At 44.8% G+C, this 25011-nt stretch overlaps 1 protein-coding gene across 6 annotated transcripts in view; it reads right to left on the bottom strand.

The window, feature by feature from the left end:
- The window catches only part of MITF (melanocyte inducing transcription factor), a 645672-nt gene that overhangs the window by 504145 nt on the left and 116516 nt on the right, over positions 1-25011 (bottom strand). The window contains exon 5 of one of the 6 annotated variants that reach the window (XM_068253961.1): positions 13665-14038. The exons of the other annotated variants lie outside the window; for them this stretch is intronic. The gene's annotated coding sequence lies outside the window, so the exon portion shown is untranslated. The remainder of the gene's footprint in view (positions 1-13664; positions 14039-25011) is intronic. 6 annotated transcript variants of the gene reach the window in all.

Here is a 25011-nt window from a genome sequence, read left to right as displayed (position 1 = left end):
AATTTCAATACAGAGGTAAGTCCACCACTACCTCCCACTTTTAAACTGTTTAGTGTCGCCTTCGTTTCTACTAATTCACATCTGAATTCGATAAAGCTTTTTAAGTTTGCCAAGAGCTGAGCTCTAAAGAGTCTCTGTCACAAATAAGATCTTAGAGGAATCTACAGTAAATCGCAACCTTTAAAGTAAACCTGAGATGGGCTATACTTATGAGCACCCATGTGTCGCTTGCCATACTACTGAGTGCTTCCGTTCGTCTGGTATCAGTCCCGGTAATCTAATCTGGCGTGGTAATCTGCATGCACAAAAGAGCCGACTGGCACGACTGAGCCAGATTACCAGGACCGATACCATCCAAAGGGAGGCACTCGGGAGGACGGCTAGGGACGAATTGGTGCTCATGGGGCTGGAGGAAGCCCCTGGTAAGTATAACATCTTTTAGTGTTCCCATCTCAAGTACACTTTAAAATGTTATCTCTGCAGTTTTGACTGTAAGGCTGCGTCCACACTAGGTCCGGAAACGTATCCGTGGCTGCGTTTTTCAAACCTGATGAAAAACGGAGTCCCGGATACTAATGTTTAAAATAGCAGCCAGCCTCACCCAAGTAAAAAACGGATCCGTCTGCGTTTGCGGGGATCTGTTTTCAAAACCTGAACGGAAGGTCCGGACTTGCTGCATTTTCACGCAACGGATCAGGACCACGGATACACGCAGGGGTAGTGAAAGCAATGAGAAAACGCATCTCCAGCTCCACAGGCAAAAAACGGATGTGAAAACGGATAGCCTGAGCTTTATGATTGGCCCAAAAAATCCTCCCACTCCTTCCTAATGATAGAGACGTTTTCTGTCAGGGAAAAACCTGAACGGAAACTGATGCAAAACTGATGCACTTTCATCAGTTTGCAGTACGGTGGGTACTTCCCCTGATCCGGACTGCAGTGTCCGTCCTGCAACCGGGTCTAGTGTGGACCCAGCCTAAAGGCTGTTTCCCATGTTTAGTTATATTTTCTTTCTACTAGTAGGCACTGAATGTCATGACAATATACTGTATTATGCTGAGTTATGCTGAGAGCTGTCTTAAAGGACTTACGAGGCCAGATTTGTAAAAAATACATAAAAAAAGTTAGATACCTGTGTGTGTTTGCAAGGCACGGAGGACGCCGTCCGCGCCCTCCGTGTCATTCCGCCTGGACCCCGCTGCTTAATATGCCCCCAAACGACCCCCGACCACACGGCCCGGGTCGGGCTCTCCAGCCTTCACAAAGATGGCCGCAGAGCTGGCCGCGGCTGCGCAGTCCGCATAGCCGCGAGTGCGGCTGCGCAGCTCTAAGGCCAACTCCCCGATCCACGCTACTGTTACGTGGATCGGGGGGTTGGCCTTAGAGCTGCGTAGCCGCACTCGCGGCTATGCGGACTGCGCAGCCGCGGCCAGCTCTGGCGGCCATCTTGGTACAGGCTGGGGAGCACGACCCGGGCCGCGCGGTCGGGGACCGTTCGGGGGCATATTAAGCAGCGGGGACCAGGCGGAACGGCACGGAGGGCGCGGGCGGCGTTCTCCGTGCCTTGCAAACACACACAGGTATCTAACTTTTTTAATGTATTTTTTTACAAATCTGGCCTCGTAAGTCCTTTAACCACTTAAGCCTAACTGGACGAATATATTTGTCCAGTGTAGTTGTGGAGACTGCACCACCAGTTTGTTACTAAATGAGGCAGACGTGGTATCATTTTAACCGTGAAGAGTTGTAGAATACATTTTGGTGTGTCTTAAAGCTTGAACCAAAATGTATAATCAAACTTGGGAAAGTCTTAGCAAAACTACAAGAGACATATGTGGTAACATTTTAACCCTGCTAAGTTGTAGAATGGAGTTTAGAGAGATTTCGGGTTGAGGCCCATGTCTTGTGTATTCTTTTTAGTCACAAAATGAATCAAAAGCAAATAAATTTTCGCATATTCTGTTTGAAAATAAAATACTTGTAAAATGAAAACAGAGTGACAGAATATAAGAGAAAAAAACATGTACTGTTACCTAAGGAACTTGGCTTTTTAAATATGTATGCCATGAGGGTATATTAGAATCAGAATCAGAATCAGAATCATTTATTTCGCCAAGCATGACAGGATCATGCCTGGAATTGGGTTTGGCACATACAGAGCTCAACATCTACAAGGACATGAGAAATAGTGCACTAAACAAGAGACATACATGATAAAGCATTTAACAAGATACAACAGATAGCATTTAGCATGATACAACAGAAAGTGGAGGCAGGCTATGAGGGCTCGGCCCGTAAGTCCCAAGTACGTCTGCGCACCTAAGAAGGATGGGGTGGTGGTGGGACGTGGGTGGAGTTCAGGAGATTGACTGCTGAAGGGAAAAATGAGTTCCTATGCCTCGTGGTCCTGGTGGGGATAACCCGGAATCTTCGCCCTGAACGCAGGCGACTGAAGTAGCAGTGGCCCGGATGTGAGGGGTCCATGGCTATTACTATTATTTTTGCAAATAAGGTCTCATAATCATCAATAGTGTACAAGGAGAAAGCAAAAAACTGAAAAAAAGACACCTTTATTTCCAAATACAATATTGTCACCGTACATTGTGCTAGGAACATAATCTAAATGTTGTAATAACCAGGATGTATAGGCAAATAAAATGTGTGGGTTTGACTTATACTTAGCACTGTTTACTGTAAAGCTACAGTATACTGGATCTTAATGGAGAAATAGTGTGGTTTTTTTCAATTTTTTTACCTTAATTTCCCTTTAAAATGCATAGAAAATAAGGTAATTACTAAACAAAATTTTCACACACTAAAAGCCTAATTTGTCTTGAAAAAAAAAATGCATAGATAATTTAGGTGTGATTAGTAATAATAAAGTTATTGACGAATGAATGGGAGCAGTGCTGATATGTGAAAATTGCTCTCGTCCTGAAGTGGTTAAAGGACCACTATCACAAAATTGTAAAATCTTGAATACCTTTGTATTACCATAGTTGTCCATTTGTCCCTGAGTAAAATGCAATTTAAATTATTTTTTCCTATGTTCCTGTCACTTCCAGTAGGCAGTGGAAATGTGATTCAACTGACAGATTTTGGCTGGATCCATCTCCTCACGGGATTCTCAGAAATTCCTTTATTTTCAAAAGCACTCCCTGGATGGCAGTAACATGCTCCAACTGCCAGAATGTATGCAAAGGAGGACTCTGGCTGTCTAGGGCAGCACTAGGCAGAGCCGGGACAAGGTCCTCCAGCACCCAAGGCCGAGACAGCAAAGTGCGCCCCTCCATCCTTCCCACTCCAGCTGTCACACACTGATTGCTATTAGACTAAGAAGCGCCACAGGGCCCACAACCTCCCCAACACCTTAATATCTAGCTATCTGGCTTGCAGTCACTGCTATGTATCACCTTTTCTTATTTCTTTCTGCTTCAAACACAATTAGGAATGACAGCTGAATGAATTCTGCGCCCCCTCCTACACTGCGCCCTGAGGCTGGAGCCTCTCCAGCCTATGCCTCGGCCCGGCCCTGGCACTAGGCAAACAACGGCCCACGGATTGGGCCGCTTGCGCTTTTACTCCAGCCCACCAACAGGCAGCTAGATTCATCTCCTTGGCCTCCCCTCCTGCAGAGTCGAAAGTGGGCGATAACTTGTGGAGACTTGGTCTAGCACCATTGTAAAGGTCCTTTCCAGGAAGCGGTGGACGGCGAAGTAACGACAGACCTAGCCTGTTTTTAAACGGGCTAAGGTCACTAGTCTAACTATAATTTGATCTTTTAGCTGTGTCAGCTCAGGAATCTCCTCTACCACAGCAGAGCAGCTAATCTATAAACACAGGATATTAACCCGATGTCTGCTTCCATTAAAACAGGATGTAGACACACAACAGATTTATTGCAGGATTTATATCAACAGTAACAAATACATGTTTTTCTTTAAAGGTTATTATGCTGTTGTTTATCTTTCAGAGCAGAGAGTAAGTTCTGGTCCGCTTTAAGAGAAGTACTAACAACAGACAGCTTTACTGGGTTCCTCTCGGCCAGACAGAAGCCAACAATAAGCCAGCATTATTCACCTTGAATTCTTATTTTATATTTTCCCAGAGACATTTATAGCGGAAGCTGTAAAGTTAGGCTATCTGATTCTATAATATAAGGCTCTATTGATATCGTACACTCAGAGGTCTGCTTGTCTATAAATCAGGATGATACCATTTATTGGCTAACTTAAAAAGAAAAAAGAGCAAGCTTTCAGCTATTAAACTTCATTCACTCTCACAGTTTATATACACTTGTACATCAGAAGAAGTACATAGATTTTTATTTTTTTGTAAATATAAATAAATGTCATTCAGTTGCATTTATTACAACAGGATATCTAGAGCCACCAGGCTAGACATTATAATGCTGATTGTAGATCTGTGTTGTTATCTGATCCATCATTTATCAAGCAGACCACGCTTGTGCAAGTCACATGAGAAATAAGGGATCACATGTCTGCTTATGATTATATTCTGGCTCTAATGGTTTACATGGCAAGTAAGAGTCTGCAAACAGATGGGCAACACTTGTTCCAGGCTATGCCCTGTTTCAAAGGCGAATGAAGCCTAATGACCAATTAAAAGGATCTGTTTTGCTTCACGTCTAGAGATAACTGCTTTTCATTTGTTACCAAGGGGTTCCTTATTTGTGCTTCACTACAGAAAGAATTAAAGGGAAAGAGGAAAAAGACAATATACATGAAAGTACATTTACACAAGAGCTTTCAATTACTCATTAACCTTCCAAACACATTATTGCAGGCCATTATACCTACAGGAAAGGTGTACTTATCATATAAATATAGAGCATCCAATCAATAATGCATTACTGATTTTGTTTCACCGCATAGATCTGCTTATATTTTACAATCTCTTTCCCTTCATATTGGCCAGCATTGTGTCTAAACTGTATAGCCAAGGCCAGATTTATACTTCGTCCGCCTCTAGGCCAAGTATGAAGGGTTTCTCCTTCCATGTGCATCAGCGCCCATCCCATTCCATATGCAGCCCCCTCTTCCATGTGTAACATCCCTGTACTAAAGACTTTCTCTTGCATGTACAGCTCCCTCGGGCATCAGCTTCCCTTTTTCATGTGTTGCTCCCCATTTGAAGTTTTCTCTAATGTAGCAACCCCATTTCACACACAGGTGCCCTCTTGGGCTGCAGCGCCCCAAGGCCCCGGCCTGTGTGGCCCTTCCAGAAATCTGGCCCTTTCTATAGCAGCTCTAATATCTCTGAGCTTTTGGGCCTGAATTACTATGCCACTGGGTCAAGGGAAGTGCAAAGAATTCCTGTGTTCACCAGTAGGGGGCTCATTGCTTTGTTAGGGGGGGAAAGGTTTGCTGTTCCCCCTGCAAGGTATCCTGTACTGCTGGAAAGCAAAGAGAGTTGGCATCTAGATACCTGAGGTTGGGGGTAGTATAGATTAGCTGGAAACCCCTACACTGTTTGTTTTTAACCAGTTTAGAGTGGGTAGGCTCTGGCCCCTTTTAATGTGTGATCACTGTGATTGGCTCATAGTGATCACAGGATCAGGAGTCAATCAAATTGGCTCCTGACCGACACATGAAACTCAGCAGTCCTAAAGCCTCATCTACACACGATTAGCGATTAGCCGCCGGATCGCCTCTTCCGCGTACCCGCGCGTGCCCGCCGCGTCCCCGCTCGCCACGCGTGCGCCGCATTCGATTCCCCGCTCGTCCCCGCCGGCGCCGCTTATCTTCCGCTCGATTCCCTGCCATTGTCCCCTCGCGGGGAGTGAGCAGGGAATCAGCGGAAGCAAGATCCGTCCTGTTGGATCTTATCAATCAAGCCGCATTAGCGGCTCGATTGATAAAGAGCATCGCGGCCGCATCTACGTGTGTAGATGCGGCTTTAGAGTTTAGCGGCAATGGAAGCACAATCACAACTGTAGCGTGCAGAGCTGGGCTGTTGAAATCTATATCCTTGCAAAGATAAGCGGCTCCAAACAGTATGTAAATTTGCACAATATGAAACTGGACAGGTTAAAAATATACTAAGATACTTTATGTTCTTGCTACACCAGTGTTTTATAAACATTTACTATGAATAAATCTATTTTCACACTGCAGCACTATCAGCTATTTGCTGACTAACACTGAAACCCTCACCTGGAGCTGAGGGCTGGGATTCTTAAAACGAGCTTGTAACGATCAGTGTCAGTACACAGAGAGTATCTGATTATTGGTGATCTGCAGTATCACCAACAATACAGATGTATACCTGATTATGGGTGATCTGCAGAATCACCAATAATACAAGTATGACTAACCTCTGGACACCTAATGAGTGTAAGTGCTTGGTGCAACTGTAAGGCTATCTCCCGTGGAGCGAGAGACACAGATACTACTGCAGCCAGTGACCACCTGAGGGGCAGGTGGCCTCTGACTGTGCAGGGACTATCTCTTTAAGCAGAGGAGATAGAGATAATCTTGCAGCCAGTGATTCCCTGATGGACTGGAAATCAGACTGTACTGCAGCCAAGGATTCCCAGATGGATTGGGAATCAGACTGTACGGCAGCCAGTGGACTCCTATGGGGTAGAGGCCACCGGCTGGGCTGCAGGAAGGACTCTCTGAGGAGCTGGAGGTCCTTGCAGCTAACTGACACCTGGTGGATTGGAGTCACGGGTAGTACAGGCAGACTGATCACTCGAGGAATGAGTGACAGTCAGAAGGGTCAGACAGGCCAGGTTGGCAACACACGAGCAGATAAGGTACAGAGACAGAAGGCTGATTCGGTAACAGGGTACAGGCAAGGTTAGCAACTAGGAGACAGATAGGCAGAGGTACCGAATCAGAAAGCAAGAGCGAGGTCAACAGAGCCAGAGGTCATAACAGATATCGAGCACAATCCTAGTCTGAGGTGTGAGGTCCTTGGTCTCGACACCCGGGAACTAGTCTAAAGAATAACACAGTATTGTGATGATCTGCTCAGCTGCCTGTGCGGGCAGGCAGCTTTTTGACCATTGTTTGGGTTTGCATGCTGCAGGACTCTGGAAGGAAGAGCTTCTGTCAGTTTTGCAGCTTGTGCTTGCAGAGGAATTTGCATACGTTGTCATGCAAATTGCCTGGCCACATTCATTGGAGGCGTGTACTATAAGTACTATGTCTTTCCCACAATGCTTGGCTGTTCATAAGGAGTCTTCCTGTGAAACACTCTGGAGAGTGTCAGCCATGCTCTTTGTTTGAAGATCAACTTAGAGTAATTCCTGGAAACTGTGCTAGGCAGGTTCCCTAGTGCAGTTAGGATTGTTTATCTGTTTTGTTTGTCTGTTGCTATTGTCCTGTCCCAGCGGTGGGCGACATGAAATGGTTCTGATCTCTGTTCTTGGAGTATAGCTGGTGCAGCGGTTGCTACCAGCTATCTCTTCTGTTCTGTCTCCTTGGATCGCGCTAGCCACTTTTCGCTAGCGCTGTGGATCCTTCTGTTCTGTCTCCTGGGATCGCGCTAGCCACTTTTCGCTAGCGCTGTGGATCCTTCTGTTCTGTCTCCTGGGATTGCGCTAGCCACTTTTCGCTAGCGCTGTGGATCCTTCTGTTCTGTCTCCTGGGATCGCGCTAGCCACTTTTCGCTAGCGCTGTGGATCCTTCTGTTCTGCTACTCTGTACCTGGATCGCGCTAGCCACTTTCGCTAGTGCTGTGGATCCTATCTCTCGCTTGTTCCTGTTTTCGTGTGTCTGTCTTGTCTGCTACGAGCGCTTGCTGGAGGCTCGGTGAGGTAACCGTTAAGCAAGCGCTCGCGTCCTCTGTTACATGTTTGTCTTGTTTTGGTTAGTTAGGCGTGCTTGTCTCTATTGTGCTTATCATGTGGAGACCGCGCATAACCGAGTGCACTGTCGCGAATGAATTATTTTCCGCATCTCCTCATTGTATGATTTGCTGTGCCTTTGCTATCCTCGTATTCTGTTCTGATCTGCCTTGTGTCACTTCTGGCAATCGCCTTTCTTGCGGTTGCGTTTCTGTTTCGTATCTGCTGTTGTGTGTGCACTGTCGCGGGGTGGAGACTAGGTAGGCGCACACACATACAACCTGTCCCTTTGCTCGTCTCATTCGCAATCGCCTCTCTTGCAATTGCGTTCTGCGCTTCGTACAATTCCTGTCTGGCATTTGTGGAGGTACAGAGGACTGGTTCCTCTGCACTCCCCAGCGCCATCTGCCGACAGGAATTTTCCCTCTACGGGTGCGTAGCACCTTTTGCTGGGTGCCTGCAATTATACGCTTGTGGAGGATTTCCGCCGTGTCAGCGCACGCGTTGTGCGCTGCTCACGGAGAAAGTTCCACAATCGTTACAAGTATCCTATGCTTGGGTGTGAGGTCCTTGGTTTCAACACCCTGGAACTGGTCTAAAGTATAACACAGTAATGACACAGTAATCCTATGCTTGGGTGTGAGGTCCTTGGTCTCAACACCCTGGAACTGGTCTAAAGTATAACACAGTGATGACAAAGTAAACATCAAGAGCGGAATCTGCCTAAGTGTGAATTCCCAGTTCCAACTGGTTCTAACACACTGTAGGATCTGACTGAGGTCTGAGTGCTCACACGTAAGTATTCGCAACGGCAGACAACCAGCAACTGACAAGATCTATATATACTACAGCGCTCCGCAGCGCCGCCCCCAGCCAATCAGGAGTTCTGCTGGGATCAGCTGATACCTCTCCTGCTGGCATAAAGGTCCTGTCTTCTGGCACGTGCGCGCGTAGCTCTCCATCTATGTGCACTAGAAGGCCCAGGCAAACCAGACACACGCTGCTGTGCGGAAACCGCCAGTCTGAACGCGGAGACAGCCGCCCTGCCGCCAGACCGCGCAGCGGCATCTCCGCCATTCATTACAGAGCTTAGCAAGGGCTGCCGACAATTGCCAATTAATGCACTGTTCCGAAATCAGGCCCTTTGCTGGACACCTCCACAGTGCGTATACACTATGTGTGATGTGTTCCTGTATGTATACGCATTCCCCATACAACTGGAAGGGCGTGTTCACGTTATCCAAATGCACTTTCTACAGTGGGGTTCTGGATAACATGTGCATTAGCAAGCACTGAGGAAAAAAGCTATGCAAAAGTGGCTTTGTTCTGTTGAGAATGAGCAGACCTTACTTGCAAATGTCCATTTCAACTGCACTCATCCAAGGTACCTCAAGAAACCTATTTGGCTGGCGCAAGTTGAATAGTTATTCAGGGATCCTGTGATGGAACGGTGGGTTGCAGGTGGGTCCAAGAAGCCCCTGGACCATCCTGAGATTTTCCACTACTACTAAGGAAAGTATGTAACTCTTTTTGTTATTCAGGTGTCCTTTAAACTCCTGAGCGTTATGACGCTCAGGAAGTTTTTCTCATTTGTGTTCCCAGCTTAATGAATATGATCTATTAGCTGCAAATCCTTTAGCTAGCACTAGGCTAGCTAGTACACATGTCCGGCACCCCCGATCCCCACCGCTCCACCGTTTATACATTACCCAGCCTGGATCCAGCGATCGGCGCAGCCTCCCTGCACAGCACCGGTCTTCACTATGGGGAGGATCGAACATGACGTCATGACGTCACCGATGTCATGCCCAGACCCAATCCTCCCCATAGACTCTCTATGGCATAGAGAGACCGGAGCTGTGCAGGGAGGCTGCGCCGATCACTGGAGCCAGGGGGGTAATGTATTAACTGGCTGGATGGGGGGATCGCGGGCAATCGGGGGGTGCCAAACACGTGTACTAGCTAGCCTAATGCTAGCTAAAGGATTTGCAGCCAATAGATCATATTAATTAAGCATGGGGTACTCCTGGGGCCAGCGAGGGGTATGCCCGACACAGTGTCGGGCATACCGCTAAGGAGGCTAAAGCCCTAGTTCACCCTATTAGATTTGTTTTTATTGTTAGTAAAGTTGAATAGGGGAATATATCTTTACTCCCACAATTTTTCACATTTGATGCAGCTGTTCCAGAGAAAGTCCCTTGAAATATTTAATCATGTGCACCAGAGATCCTGCCAATAAGCAAAGAGCTTGCAGCAGAGTGGGAGTTCCCAGCTTTCTCTCCAGTGAAGTAGCACTGTCTTCTCAACAGGAGATGGAGCTACAGGATGTGCAGGATGCAGCCAGCCAGGTCATTTCATTATTTATTTATTCTTTAGCGTTCAGCCATGCAATTCTTTTCTGTTCTGAATGTTACGAATAGTGGAAATCCCTTTCAGTGGTGACTACACCCAGCCAGTGACCTGTAACTTGGACAATGCTTTATGAATAGGCTGCTTTACATTTTTTTTCATTGAACTGTTTCTGGAAACTCTGACACGTTTTCTAGTAACACTACAGGAGAAACCTGTTCATAATCAGTAGTTGTGCTGTACTACGACCAGGAAAGCTATTCATGACTTGTCAATGACTGCGGGCCTCAGTAAAGATTTATGTTTACAGCTACTTTAATCCTCATAGGTCACAATGTCCTAAAGGCTATAACACATAAGCATTTATGAAGACTCTCTAAATTAGTAGACAATTTGGCCGCACTCTAATTATATTTATGAGAGAAGTCTATATTTACCATGAGAATAACGTAGACACACACCTCTGACAGTGACAACAATGTGGAATGGTCCAGCAGACATATTGTTATGTTAGTGAACTGAATGGTTGGGTTTTTTTGTTTTGTTTTTTTGCTTCTTGTAATTTTGTCATTACTAGAATATTTTTCCACATATTTGCTTCACCCAGCTGTGATCTGCCTCAACATCATATTAAAGCCCTCACAGATATTGGATGATAGTCACTTACAGCAACTATGATGGCTATTCAGGAGTGTATCTGGGTAATATAGAGCCTATGGCGAGCACTAAAATTGCACATACACCCTCCCCCCAGTCAGAGCCCCCTCTAAAAAGCCCCCCACCTATTAGAGCCCCACCCTCTAAAACCCGCATCCTTTTTCTGCCTACATATTTTATGGTTTTGGTGTTCTTTGGCTCTGGATATTGCTGAAGTTACTTTTATGGAAATATTTCTCTTCCCTCTCTGTCCACTTTTCTAACACTATGCCAAGTGCGCCCTACATACATAAATTAAGTAGCCATGTTCCCCAGATAACAAAAGTAATCTTATCTCAGGTCTGAGTGACAGGGAGGCAAGCATGGTGGCATGGCACAGAGGAAGGCATGGGGGGGGGGGGGGGGGGCAACACAAGAGCAAGCTTGGCGCCAATGGTGCTGTGGCACCCATGCCTGCACACCTCTAGATACACCTCTGTGGCTATTGCATTAGTATCTCTACTTACAATACGTCAGTGAACAGAGCTATGAGAAACACCAGACACAGCATGGGAAAACAGATTGGACTGAGATTGGGTGACTACCTGCTTAAACAGTACCCAAGGTGGATACTAACAAAAAAGATGCTTACCTATGAAGAGGAAAGTGTCTGGATCCTCCAGAGACTTCCTCTGTCCTCCTTGACCCCATCGTTGCCATGCACAGGCCCCCGGAACATATTCAACAAGAGCGTGTCAGATATGTTATCTTGGCCACACTCTTTGCTGTGTACGAGCTAAGCCGTATTAACACATGCACATGTTTACACACGCCTGCGGAGTAAGCCAGAGCCGCTTGGCCACGAGTGGCTCCATGCTACTGAGGAGGCATGGCCATACTTGAGTAAGTGCAGTTCGTTCGCACTCAAGTAGGAAGAGGAGCATGGCCGTGAACTTCCAGAGAGGGCACTGTTCCATACAGTGCAACACTATGGGCCAATGGTCTACTACCTCTTCCCTGCCATGTCCATTCAACCAATATTTTTGTTACAACCCTGAATGGGAGAAAAGGGAATGACCACAGTTTTCAGTAATACAGACACTGAGTCAAGGAAATATTATGCAATAAGGTATATTGGAAAGCAATAATGTGCAACAAAGTGCATACGAGATTGCTAATGCAAACTAAATGCAACCATATGCACACCATGTTATATGCAGAAGTCAGCAACAGATTTCCAGATATAAGCAAGGTACAAAAGGAACAGACGAGTAGCAAAATCAGTATGGGCTAACAGGTTTGGCAACATGTAACAGGTACCGGAACGTCTGGATAACTCAGGTCTGGAAACAACAAAGTTCTGGAAACTGGCTGGTGGAAAGGTATTTCTTATATAGGCCATGCATAATTAACAACATGATGCAGCTGGTGGTGTGATCCTGCTGAAAGTTCTCTTGGAGATATCCACAGACCAGACAGAGAACTACAAGTCCTTGCAAGGACAGTGAAGGGTCACCTGCTGGTGGATGGTGGTAGTCCAGGGCTGCCAGAAACAGGATACAGCCACCTGCTTGTGGATAGTGGAAGTCTAGGGCAATCCAAGTTAATACAATGTTGATTGATTTTTTCCCCAAATCGATCGAAATTATGATCAATGCTACACATAGCGCTATAGATTTCTTGCAGATTCACTCATAGTAATCAAATCTGCTGGGTAACATTGATTTGTGTATGGCCTGCTTGATTCTAATTTTAGGTATGCGAGGCAATGATAAATTAGTGGCTTACATACTTTTGTCCACATAGGAAATACGCTTTTGAGTCTAAATTGCACAACGAGCTACTTTAAATTGTGCATATCGCTTATATTATAACACCATTTCCTATCAATATTAAAACCAGATCTCAAGGTGACTTTTCCCCACATCTTCTCCTTGATCCAGCCTCAGCTTTTGACACCACTGATCATCCTTTGCATCTGCAATACCGCTATACTATTAGCATGTAAGACACGTCCCTTTCATGGTTCTCTTCATTCTTACATAAACAGTCTTTCAAGGTTATGTTCAATGGTACCTTAGAGCCTACTTACAACAAATTCTAATTGGAGCTCAGTCTAATTCTTACCATTGGCATAGCCTAATGTCCTTATCAAATGCCAATTTTGTCAGGAACCAGTAATTATCTGTTGGATTTTGGGAAGTAGGAGGAATCAGAAAAGTATGTCACATCGGACATTTCCATGTTAGCAAAAGTGAAGATGAAGGTCTAGAGCAGCCTTTCTCAACCATTTTACCCTGGAGGAACCCTGCAAATAACTTTTGGATCTCAAGAAACCCCTGCAATTACCTTTTTTAGCTCAAGGAACCCCTGCATTTATTTTGCAGGAGGCAAGGCAACATGCAAAAAGGGCATCAGGAAAAAAGGGCACCTGGTGTAAATGTTAATCTGAAATATCGTTTATAAAAAAATTATATTTTAACCACTTTACCACCAGTGGTGCTGATATCTCCATCCCTTTTTCCACCCTGTCAACACCAGGGACGGAGATATCCGCACCTCCCGCCGCCGCCCGTTCGGAGATCAATGAATGGGAAAAACCGTTCCCGTTCGTTGATCTAAGCCCCCGCAATGATCGGCTGCTTCTATGAGAAGCAGCACGATCATTGTGAAAAAAAAAAGTTTCCCAGCCTCATAACACTTCCTGCAAGCGTACTTCCTACGCTTGCAGGTCGCATAAACAAAAAGTTACTGTGGCCATCTTGTGGCCAAATAGTAAAACTACACCCTAAAGCATTCTTCATATACAAATACATTAGTTCATACAAGAGAGAAAAAAGACTGAGCGGAGCACCGCACTCACCCCTAATGTAGACAATAGACCCGTGCTCTACTTCTGCGTTGCAGCGGTATCGGGAGCTTTTCCTCCTCGGTGGATTCGCCATGGCTCCAGGGCGCTGTCTCCTATGCTTGCCCTCAATCCGGCCGTGGCGTCTCAGCGTACTTCCGTGTGTCGGCTTCTCCGCCCACATGCAGCGTCACTTGCCGGCCGCCCGCCTATCCCCACACCAACCAGTGGGAACGAGGCTCGATGCGCAACTCCACCAATCTCTATGCGCTCTGTCAGGAAGTTCAGCTCACGCTGTGCTGTTTACCACGCTGTCCTCCGAGAATTTCAACCCAACACGGGGCTCCACCACGGTGCCAGGAGTCCAGATGCCAAGAAGTCCATGCAATCTGAAATAAAGAAAAGCGGACTCCGGCACTCCAATGCAGAGGTAGTTTATTCAAGCACGGTATGTAAGAACAACAGGTTACAGAATGCCTGTGCCAACAGCTGTTTCGCGTGTAGTCACGCCTCCTCAGGACACCGAGCGCTTTTCTTTATTTCAGATTACAAATACATTAGTTTTACACTAAAAATTAACTCATTACCTCCCACACTCCCCAATTATTATTTTTTTTTTGAAACTTAAAAAAAAAAAAATTACAATAAAAAAAAATACATAAATAGTTACCTTAGGGACTGAACTTTTTAAATATTTATGTCAAGAGGGTATAACACTGTTACTTTATAAACTATGGGCTTGTAATTAGGGATGGACGCAAAACTGAAAAAAAATGCACCTTTATTTCCAAATAAAATATTGGCGCCAAACATTGTGATAGGGACATAATTTAAATGGTTTTATAACCGGGACAAATGGGCAAATACATTTCATGGGTTTTAATTACAGTAGCATGCATTATTTAAAAACTATAATGACCGAAAACTGAAAAATAATGAATTTTTTCCCACATTTTTTCCTATTTTCCCATTAAAACATATTTAGAATAAAATAATTCTTGGCATAATGTCCCACCTAAAGAAAGCCTAATTGGTGGCGAAAAAAACAAGATATAGTTCATTTCATTGTGATAAGTAATGATAAATTATAGACGAATGAATGGAAGGAGCGCTGAAAGCTTTGAGTCCACCAGAAGAAAAGCGCAATATAAATGTTATTTGTCTTGTCTTGTAAGGTGAAAATTGCTCTGGTGCTCAAGGGGTAAAACCCCTCAGTTGTGAAGTGGTTAATATTTTGTTTACAATAATGTTGTACAAATTCAAATCATTAAATAATGTGTATGAAATGTTGTATTGGTAACGCTATTCTCTGTAATTATAGACGGAAACTTACAATAATGTTTGTATATTCACAATGATGATTGTAATTATTATGATTTAAAACTGATTTTACATAGACGATGTTTAAGTACTGTTTGTTGATTATTATTTTTAATGAATTAACCAGATCAGGATCCAAAAACATATTTTTACGTTTTATACTACTATAAAGTTTCTAAATGATATTTTGTAACAATTGTTATCATAAAATTGATAAACCTTTAAAGAGACTCTGTAACAAAATGTTCAACCTTATTTCTTCTATCCTATAAGTTCCTATGCCTGTTCTAATGTGCTCTGTCTTACTGCAGCCTTTCCTAGTTGCACAGTGGCTGTATTATCTCTGTTATATAATCTAATATTCTTTCCTCTGACTGCTTTGTCGGGCTCAGGCAGGAATGTGCTGCTCTTCTGTGATAGGTAGAAGTTATACACACCCTCTCCACACCCACTGCAGGCTCTGTGTGAGTCACAGACTGAGCTCCTCTCAGCCTATCACAAGCTGGTTAGCAGCCATGTCTTTTGTTTGTAAACACTGCCTAAAACTGGCAATTACAAGCCAGGATTGCAGCAGGGAGTGGCAGAAACAGCACAGAGAGGCCCAGGAGAGCATAATGAATAGAATGGTATGCTTTTTATTGTAAGAATTTTAGAGTACAGATTCTCTTTAAAAAGTCATTTAGTAAAGATTAAAACTTAATTCACATATTTCAAAAAATCAAATCATTAAAAATATAAGTACCGTATAAACTCGCAAAAATGTGAGTCTTGGGTGGTGGGTGGTGGTCCGCGCCCCCCACCCACCCCCTCCGCAGCCACCGATGCTATTAACTGTTCAGCCGGCGGCCGCTTCCTCTTAACCGGGTGCCCCTCTCGCTCTGATCTCCATCATGCGTATCAGTGTATGACAGCAGCGCGCCCGGCGCTGCTGCTGTGACGAGGCAGGAGAGAGCGGTTCCCCTGGTAACGGCGATGTGTATTGCCCTTACCAGGGGAACCGCTCTCTCCTGCCTCGTCACAGCAGCAGCGCCGGGTGTGCTGCTGTGATACACTGATACGCATGATGGAGAGCAGAGCGAGAGGGGCACCCGGATTAGAGGAAGAGGCTGCCGGCTGAACAGGTAATAGCAGCAGCAGCGGCGGCCGCGGGGGGGGGGTCGCAATACTGGGCACTATACTGGGCACTATACTGGCTATACTGGGCACTTTACTGGCTATTCTGGGCACTTTACTGGCTAAACTGGGCACTATACTTGCTATACTGGGCATTATACTTGCTATACTGGGCACTACACTTGCTATACTGGGCACTATACTGGCTTTACTGGGCACTATACTGGGCACTATACTGGCTATACTGGGCACTTTACTGGCTATACTGGGCACTTTACTAGCTATACTGGGCACTATACTAGCTATACTGTGCACTTTACTAGCTCTACTGGGGCACTACCTACCAATATTGGGTCACTATACTAGCTATACTGGGCACTTTACTGGCTATACTGGGCACTTTATTGGCTATACTGGGCACTTTACTAGCTATACTGGGCACTATACTAGCTATACTGTGCACTTTATTAGCTCTACTGGGGCACTACCTACCAATACTGGGGCACTATACTAGCTATACTGGGCACTATACTAGCTATACTGGGGCACTACCTACCCAGACTGGGGCACTACCTACCCAGACTGGGCACTATACTAGCTATACTGGGCACTATACTAGCTATACTGGGCACTATACTAGCTATACTGGGGCACTACCTACCCATACTGGGCACTATACTAGCTATACTGAGGCACTACCTACCCATACTGGGCACTATACTAGGTATACTGGGACACACTGGGGGGATCAGCATTTCCTACCCCCGGCTTATATGGGGGTCAATCATTTTTCCCTGTTTTTTTAGGTAAAAGTTGGGGGGTCGGCTTATATGCGGGTCGGCTTATATGCGAGTATAAACGGTATGTTTATAATAACTGTAGTAAAACATTAGTAAATATTACTAACATTTTACTACAACTAAACCTAACCCTACTCTCACACAGAACCCTCCCTCTACCTATCCCTAACCCTTAGACCCCTCTGGTGGTGCCTAACCCTAAGACCCCCCTGGTGGTGCATAACCATAAGACCCCCCTGGTGGTGCCTAACCCTAAATCCCCCCTGGTGGTGCCTAACCCTAAATCCCCCCTGGTGGTGCCTAACCCTAAATCCCCCCTGGTGGTGCCTAACCCTAAATCCCCCGTTAGTGAATGCTTTATTGTGTGAATAATAATGTTTTACAAAGAGTAAGTGATAACATTTTAAATAAAGTTTTAGTTGAATACGATAGATATGTTTAGTATGTTTGTAAACATTAATGGTCAGATTTAGCTATTTATTTATCAAATGGATATAGTGTTATTAAGTGTGAAAAACGATATATTATGATTTTGTCGTTGCGCAGTTTATTTGGTGGATAATAATGTTTTACAGAGCGTTAATAAAAAAAAATTATTACAATTTATTTGTTGACTGCTTTATGTGTTGAAAATAATGATTTATGAAAAGTTATTATTTAAATATTACATTAGGATTTAGCTAAAAAGTATTAAGGAGTATTATTTTATGTGTAAACGTTAATGGTCGCCGGCGAAGTTGGGAAACATAAATTATCACGGATGAAATTTGAAAATGTAAATTATCACGGGCGCCCTTTTTTCCTGTTCGGCGCCCGTCAAAAGATATTTAATATGGGAGTCAATGGTGGCGCCCTTTTTGTCCACCTGCCTCATGCGCCCAAATTTCCTGTCACCAATTGCCACTACCCACTACACTGCTACTCATTATACTGTCTCCTTATACTAGAGCTTTTTATTAATGTGCTCATTATTATACTTTCCCCACAATGGGGGAAAATGCCATGGAACCCCTGCAGAGTACTCAAGGAACCCTGGTTGAGAAAGCCTGGTCTAGAGCCTAAGAGAAAAGATTTTGGCAATATGCATTCTTTATGTAAACATTGCCCCCACTCCTTTCCTCTGTCCCAATGCCCAATTCTGCAGTTAAATACTTAGCTATGTTCAATTCCAAAATTAAGTGTTTTTAAATGTTCCTCTATTGCCTAACCTTACGCTAACAAGGTAATGTTCGTATACATGTAAAAAGGGCACCAAGAAATCTGGGCAAAGGTGAAGCCGAAAAAGGGCTCACCCTGCTATTGCAAATTTCCCAGTGGCATAGATTACTATTCCCCCTTCAGGCCGCTATGGTCTCAGGGGTAAGATGCAATTCAGCTGTCAACTATTGCTGATGCCTAAATTACACTGTTTTGTTTTGTTTTTTGCAATTTAGACTTCGTCTTTTGTTGGCACCAAAATTACCCTCTGAGCACCTCTATAGCCGTAATTACAGTTTATGGCGCTAGAATGACTGGCCCTCTTTTTACTATCTCGGTAATGTTTTTCTCTTTCATATGTTTTCACATGGTGCTTTCTTTTTGTATGCTGTGTTCCTTCCACCACCTCTTAGATTGTAAGCCTGATGTAGCTTCTCCTTCTGTGTCATGTTTTAATAATGATCTCAAGTAGAAGAGAACCACTTCAATGGGGTTACTTTATTTTTGTATGACTATCTATAATGCTTAGTGAGGTTCTCTTGTGACATCTGTTAAAGGTGGGATTTCTGCTTCCTTTTCAGAAATTTCCTCTAACTCTCTTTTGGTTCCCTCCTGGGCAAGAATTGAATGGAACACTGTCTAAAGGCATACAGACAGCAAGTAAAATGTAACAGAAGCTAAATAATATCCTACCTTCTCTGTTACAGGGTAAATTAAAGATTTAAATTGACCTCTTTGTAATATTATTATTCATTTAACTAAATAAGCTAACACGAGTCACGGCATTCATTGTGGATCTGTTAATTTACCATCGCCTCCAATCAGGATGGGTTGGGGGGGGGGGGGGAAGACATTCAGCCTGCCAGCTAAATCCAGCAGGTACCTCTTGAGTAGGTATCTATAGAAGACGGGGCAGTGTGGCCATCAGCAGATGGGGCAGTTTGGACACCAGGCAATTGTGGTCTTGAGTTTGGATGGGGCATACATGCAAAAAGGGCACCGGGGAAATTTCTGCGCTGAAATAGCTGCTAGCAGAATATCAGGAAAATTACCAATATTGTACTATTGTACAGTGGTAATTCCAATAGTAAAATATCTGTTATTGATATTTTGCTATCGCTAAACCTAACCCTATTCTCACATTGAACCCTCCTTCTACCAATACCTAACCATCCACCCACCGATGCCTAAACCTAACTGACCTATCCGACCCTATCCAATCCCTCCCCCCATGATGCCTAACCCTAACCAATCCCCCACCAATGCCTAACCCTTAACTGTCCCCCTCAACAATACCTAACCCTAACCAATCCCCCTACCACAATGCCTAACCCTAACCAATCCCCCACCAATGCCTAACCCTTACCGACGCACCCAATGATGCCTAACCCTAACTGTCCCCCTCAACAATAACTAACCCTACCCAATCCCCCTACCACAATACCTAACCCTAAACGATCCCCCAACCAATGCCTAACCCTCACCAACCCACCCAAAGATGCCTAGCCCTAACTGTCCCCCTCAACAATAACTAACCCTAACCAATCCCCCTACCACAATGCCTAAGGCCTCGTTCACATCTGCTGCGCTGAAAAACGTGTTAAAGCGCATGGTAAAAAACGCATGCGCTTGTGCGCGCTTTAGTCCGCGTTTCTGTGCGTTGCGCTGCGCTTCTTTAAAGCACGTTTTGTTTACTGTAGCAGCAGCAGTTGTCAATAAAACTTTGTTTTTGTATGTAAATGTATTTTTTTCTCCAATTAGGGGTAAAAAACGCATGCGCTTCTATGCGCTTGTACGCGATTCTATGCACTAAAAAAGCGGACCCATTCACTTGCATTGCTGTGCGCTTTACAGCTCAACGCACAGAAATGCCTGCAACACTACGTTTCTGTAACGCCGCTCAGCGCAGCGCATAGATGTGAACCAGCTACATTTAGTTACATGGAAAAATCAATACCTTGCTGAACGCACAGGGCAGTGCGCTGTGGAAAGCGCACAGAAACGGCCCTGATGTGAACGAGGCCTAACCCTAACCAATCTCCTCACTGATGCCTAAACCTAACCTACCCCCCACGATGCCTAACACAGCTCGCACACACACACCATGCTAGTATTGGTAAATGATGGAAATTTAGGTGCCTGCGGCATCTGATAGAATATTTTGGCGATCCTAGCACACAATATTTTATCGGGCACCCCAGGCACCCAAATTTCCATTATTTACCAATACTTAACAACCCTATATAAACTTTAGTGGCACCACTGCTGCTCAAATTTCCTGAGTCCTCGGATGGGAAGATCTTGTATTCTGCAAACAGGAGCCTCATTGAGGGACAACACGATCAGCGGTGGTCATGTGACCACAAATACTTGCACTGAGGGGTTTGTTTAGAAAATATAAAAAAGAAGCTGAACAGGGGATTTAAAGGAGAAATTAGCAGAAAGTTTTCTAGCTAATGGATATTTTTAATCATCTTTAATGTTTTACTCAGAGAATAATGCATTTACTAATGTAGATGAACAGCTTAATTTAAACTCTAAAAAATGTGGTGAATGTGGCTGATCTGATCCTTTTGGGCAAAGTGCACATGAATATGCACATGCAGATTAGTCAATCCTTGGAGAGGAGAGCAGAGAATTGCATAATTCACAAATCCATGTAAACTCAATCACTTATCTCTACTCAGCAACTTTCTGTAAACATGTCTTTTAAGAGTGGAAGTATTCATGGTAGTAAAACCCTTCAGCTGAGTTTCTGCCTGCACTAACTCATAACATCTCTGATTCCCAGGGCTACTGGTGTGACTGCACAGATCCCTACAAGAAGGTCAACCCTACCCGTTACCCCTACAATGCTCCCAAGTCCGAATGCTTAGTCAAAGAACTGTCATGAGAAAAGGACAGTAAAGATTTTTGTTTGACCAGGTTAAAATTCAAGGCTTTGAATGAAGCCAGTAAAAGGTATTCCCTGTTGCCAGATCTCATCAGATATGTGCACCAAGGGTGGATCTATTAATAGTAATAATAATAGGCGCTGTAGACATGCTTCTGTAGGTACCACTCCATAGCTCCTAACTGTCTGTTTTTTAGAGGGACAGTCCCTCTTTGGAAACCAAATTCCTTTGTCCCTCTTTATTCAATTATGGACTCTCATTCGTGCCCGTCGCGTGACGTTGTGTGTTCCCGCAGGCAGGAAGATGGATTGGGAACCCTCCTTCGCTTGGAGATGTCGTTGTGTGGTTCCGTTCCATCGGCAGGTGAGAATTCAGATTTAGATACTGTGGCCTGATTCACAAAGCAGTGCTAACCTAGTTAGCACGCCTAAAGACTTTGGGCATGCTAACTGGGGTGCTAAGTGCTTAGCACACACCAAAGTAAATCAGATCGCGCGCAAAGTACCTATAACGGCGCATTGGATGCGCCCTAAACGTCGCATTAGTGACGCGATGTTTCGCACGCACTGGCCTTTGCGCGCGATACTTTGCATGCGAGCGCTAATTAGCGCGCACAAAGGATTTTTAGGCGTGATAAGGGGGTTTTCACAAGCGTGCTAACAGTTAGCAACGCTTTGTGAATCAAGCCCTAAATCTGCTATCTTCCGACCTAGAGCTTTGCATGGTAAACAGGAGCTCAGCACTCTGTAGGCAAACTAAAGCTGGCCATACACTTATAGATTTCTACCCAATGTTCCAAAACGATCGATTCTTTTCTAAAAGGAACTGATTCAGAAGGAATAGATTCCTATCATACACTGCACATCAATTTCCAATAGATTCCAGAAGGGATTTTTATTGAAAATCGATCAATCCGTAGAGTTACACTGTTCGATGCAGTGCAAAGCTATGGGATATCAATCTTATTATGTCCTTGCCCCGTCCCCGATCTATCTAAATTTTCCATCCTGTCTGATAGATACTTTTCATTAATTCTCTGTCAAAATAGATCAAAATACGATAGATCTGACAATTTGGGGAATCGATTCCCAGCAGATGAATCAAAACTGCAGGGAACTGAATAGAAAAATCGATGAGTGTATGGGCACCTTAATTCCCTTCTTTTTACTTGGGTGCCAAAAAAAAAAATTGCTGCTTGGGGGAAAAGGAGAGGGCATGAGATTAATGAAATGCTGCCCAGGGGACAGATGTAATGAAATGTTGCTAGATAAGGGTGAGGGGGGTTAATGGATTGATGCTGGTCATAGGAGAAAGGAGGGAGGGGATAATGAATTGTTGCTCGGAACAGAGGTGTGTGTGTGTGTGTGTGTGTGTGTGTGTGTGTGTGTGTGTGTGTGTGTGTGTGTGTGTGTGTGTAAGGGGGGGCCATTTATAAACTATAAACTGTTGCCTGGGAAACTGGAGTAGGGGTTAATGAACTGCTGCTTGTAGAGGAAAAATGACTGAACTTCTGCCTGGGGTAAGGGGTTTACTGACTGATGGCTGTTTGTAAGAAGAGGAACGGAAGTAAAGTATTGCTGCTAAGGGGCGGGAATATTTGGTTTGTTAACTTTCAGGATACACATTGGTTGAATGTAAGGCTTGGTGGTGTATTCTCCACAGTCAGCATGCAACGCATGAGCTGGCGTGGAGGAGGTACACACACCAGCACAAGGAAACAGGCTATCCCTAGTATAGTGGAGGGGAGGACTGACTCCAATAGGAGATTGTGGCGCACAGAGCCGGTGCAGATCTGACAGCCACAAACAATGCTTTCGTTATAACGTCTCAGCGCAAAGTAGCGCTGAGCGCATAAACCAGAACTGAGGAGATCAGGACAGGTAGACAGAATGAACGCTTGCTAGCTAGCGGCTACTTAGCGACAGCAAGCGTCCAAAACAAGACAGACTGGAATGAGGCAGCCAATGCGATTGCAGCGATGGCGTGCCTCACAAAGACAGGACAGGATAGTCAGGAAATAGCAGGATCAAGATAGATGAACGTAACACAGACAAATATCCAATAAGTATGTTTTCCTAGCGTATTACAATTACAGCTATCAATGAAACTATTTGTAACGTCTGACTAACATATGTATATATCGGCAATGAACCGATATATGACATAAGCAGGAACGCTGACTAGGACTGGAGTAATACAGGGAACAGGACTCAGAAGGATTTGCTATCTCTTCGCAGAGATGAACGCAATCCACAAACGGTAACAGAACAGGATTCAGAAGGATTCGTTATCTCTTCGCAGAGATGAACGCAATCCACAAACAGTAACAGAACAGGATTCAGAAGGATTCGTTATCTCTTCGCAGAGATGAACGCAATCCACAAACGGTAACAGGACAGGATTCAGAAGGATTCGTTATCTCCTCGCAGAGATGAACGCAATCCACAAACGGTAACAGAACAGGATTCAGAAGGATTCGTTATCTCTTCGCAGAGATGAACGCAATCCACAAACAGAACCAGGAGCAGGGTAACTACCTCAGCACGGGTGGTCACGGTACGCGCAACCTACCAAAACGTGCTGGAAAGCTGACTAACTGCACACAGGATATAAACAGTTCGTGTACGTATACATCAGCGACACTGATGTATCAACGTAACACAAATACAAGGAAACTAATAAACGTGCTGGTATGCATATATATTGGCAATGAACCAATATATGATGCAAAGACCAGCAAAGTATCTTTAGAACAAGAAACACGATCGAGGGCTGAAGCGACAGCAAGACAGGCTTAAACTGAAGCTATGAAAACCCAAGGAAACCCTGCAGGAAGCAGATCTTTATACTGAGGTCATCCAATGGGAGCAGACATGCAGATTCCCACACAGGTGAATGATAATCAGTCACAAGATGACAGCAGGGAAAGACAGACAAAGCTATGCAGCTTGCATGGAAAGACATCAGAACTGCCTGAGCTGCAGCACTACTACTTCCAGCAACACCTGCTGCAGCAGCGATCATTACAGTACCCCCGCCCTTAAAAGCGGATTCCAGACGCTTTTCAAAACTGAAATTCCCAACAAAACAGTCTGACTGATAATTCATGATGACCGGGACAGCCCGGCAAGACCGAATTCCAGAATCAGTCCCCACAAGACTGGACCCATCAGAACCAGAACCTACAGAACCATGCCCATCAGTACTACAAGCCCCAGTGTGACACCCATCAGAACCATGATTTCCAGAAGAAAGCCCTCCGAAACTCCCTGAGCGATACCCACCGCCTTCCAGGAACCGTTCAGAAACGCCAAAGCCTTTGCAATGCCCACCGGGACTGTCTTTACCAACACAAAACCCACTGTTGAACCAGTCCAAGGCACCAGGACAAGTTTTCTCAGAGACCTCCCAGAACACCTTGAAGCTCCAAAGAGATCCCCATAGGTCAGAACGCCCCTTAGGCTCACATGGAGAACTATCAAGAACCCCTATGGAACCTAGGGCAATTCCCGAGTCAGGGCCACAAGGACAAACATCAAGATCAGGGCTTTCAGGGACCAGAACCATCTCTGGGCATGCAGGCAGACTGGCAACATCAGAACATGTTCCCACTAAGGAAGCATCAGAGCACGCTAACACCTTAGACACACTTGGGCATTCTGGCACACAAAGAACATCTGGGCACACTGGCACAAGAGAAACCTCTGGGCATGTCAAGGAACTGTGAGCCTCAGGGTCAGCCAAGACAGGACCAAAACCAGGACTGGCCAAAAAAAAATCATCATGACTAGACTTCGCAACTACTGGACTTTTACACGAGAATGCAGGATCAGACTTAGATGTCGCTGATTCCAGCAAAGTCAGTAACAAATCAGATTCAGGGGCACTAACAAGACAGGACAAATCTTCTGATGTATGCACTGAACCAGATAGGGACTCCACAACTACCTCTGGACTGGACAGAGACTCATCTAATACACTGGATTGGAGCTCATGAGGCGCTGCAGAACAAGTCAGTATTGCAGCAGCCCCCACTGG

The sequence above is a fragment of the Hyperolius riggenbachi genome, chromosome 9 (genome assembly GCF_040937935.1).
Source record: "Hyperolius riggenbachi isolate aHypRig1 chromosome 9, aHypRig1.pri, whole genome shotgun sequence".
In the NCBI taxonomy this organism is placed as follows: domain Eukaryota; kingdom Metazoa; phylum Chordata; class Amphibia; order Anura; family Hyperoliidae; genus Hyperolius; species Hyperolius riggenbachi.
Note: the sequence above shows the minus strand (reverse complement) of the source record. Positions and strands in the feature narration are given on the sequence as shown.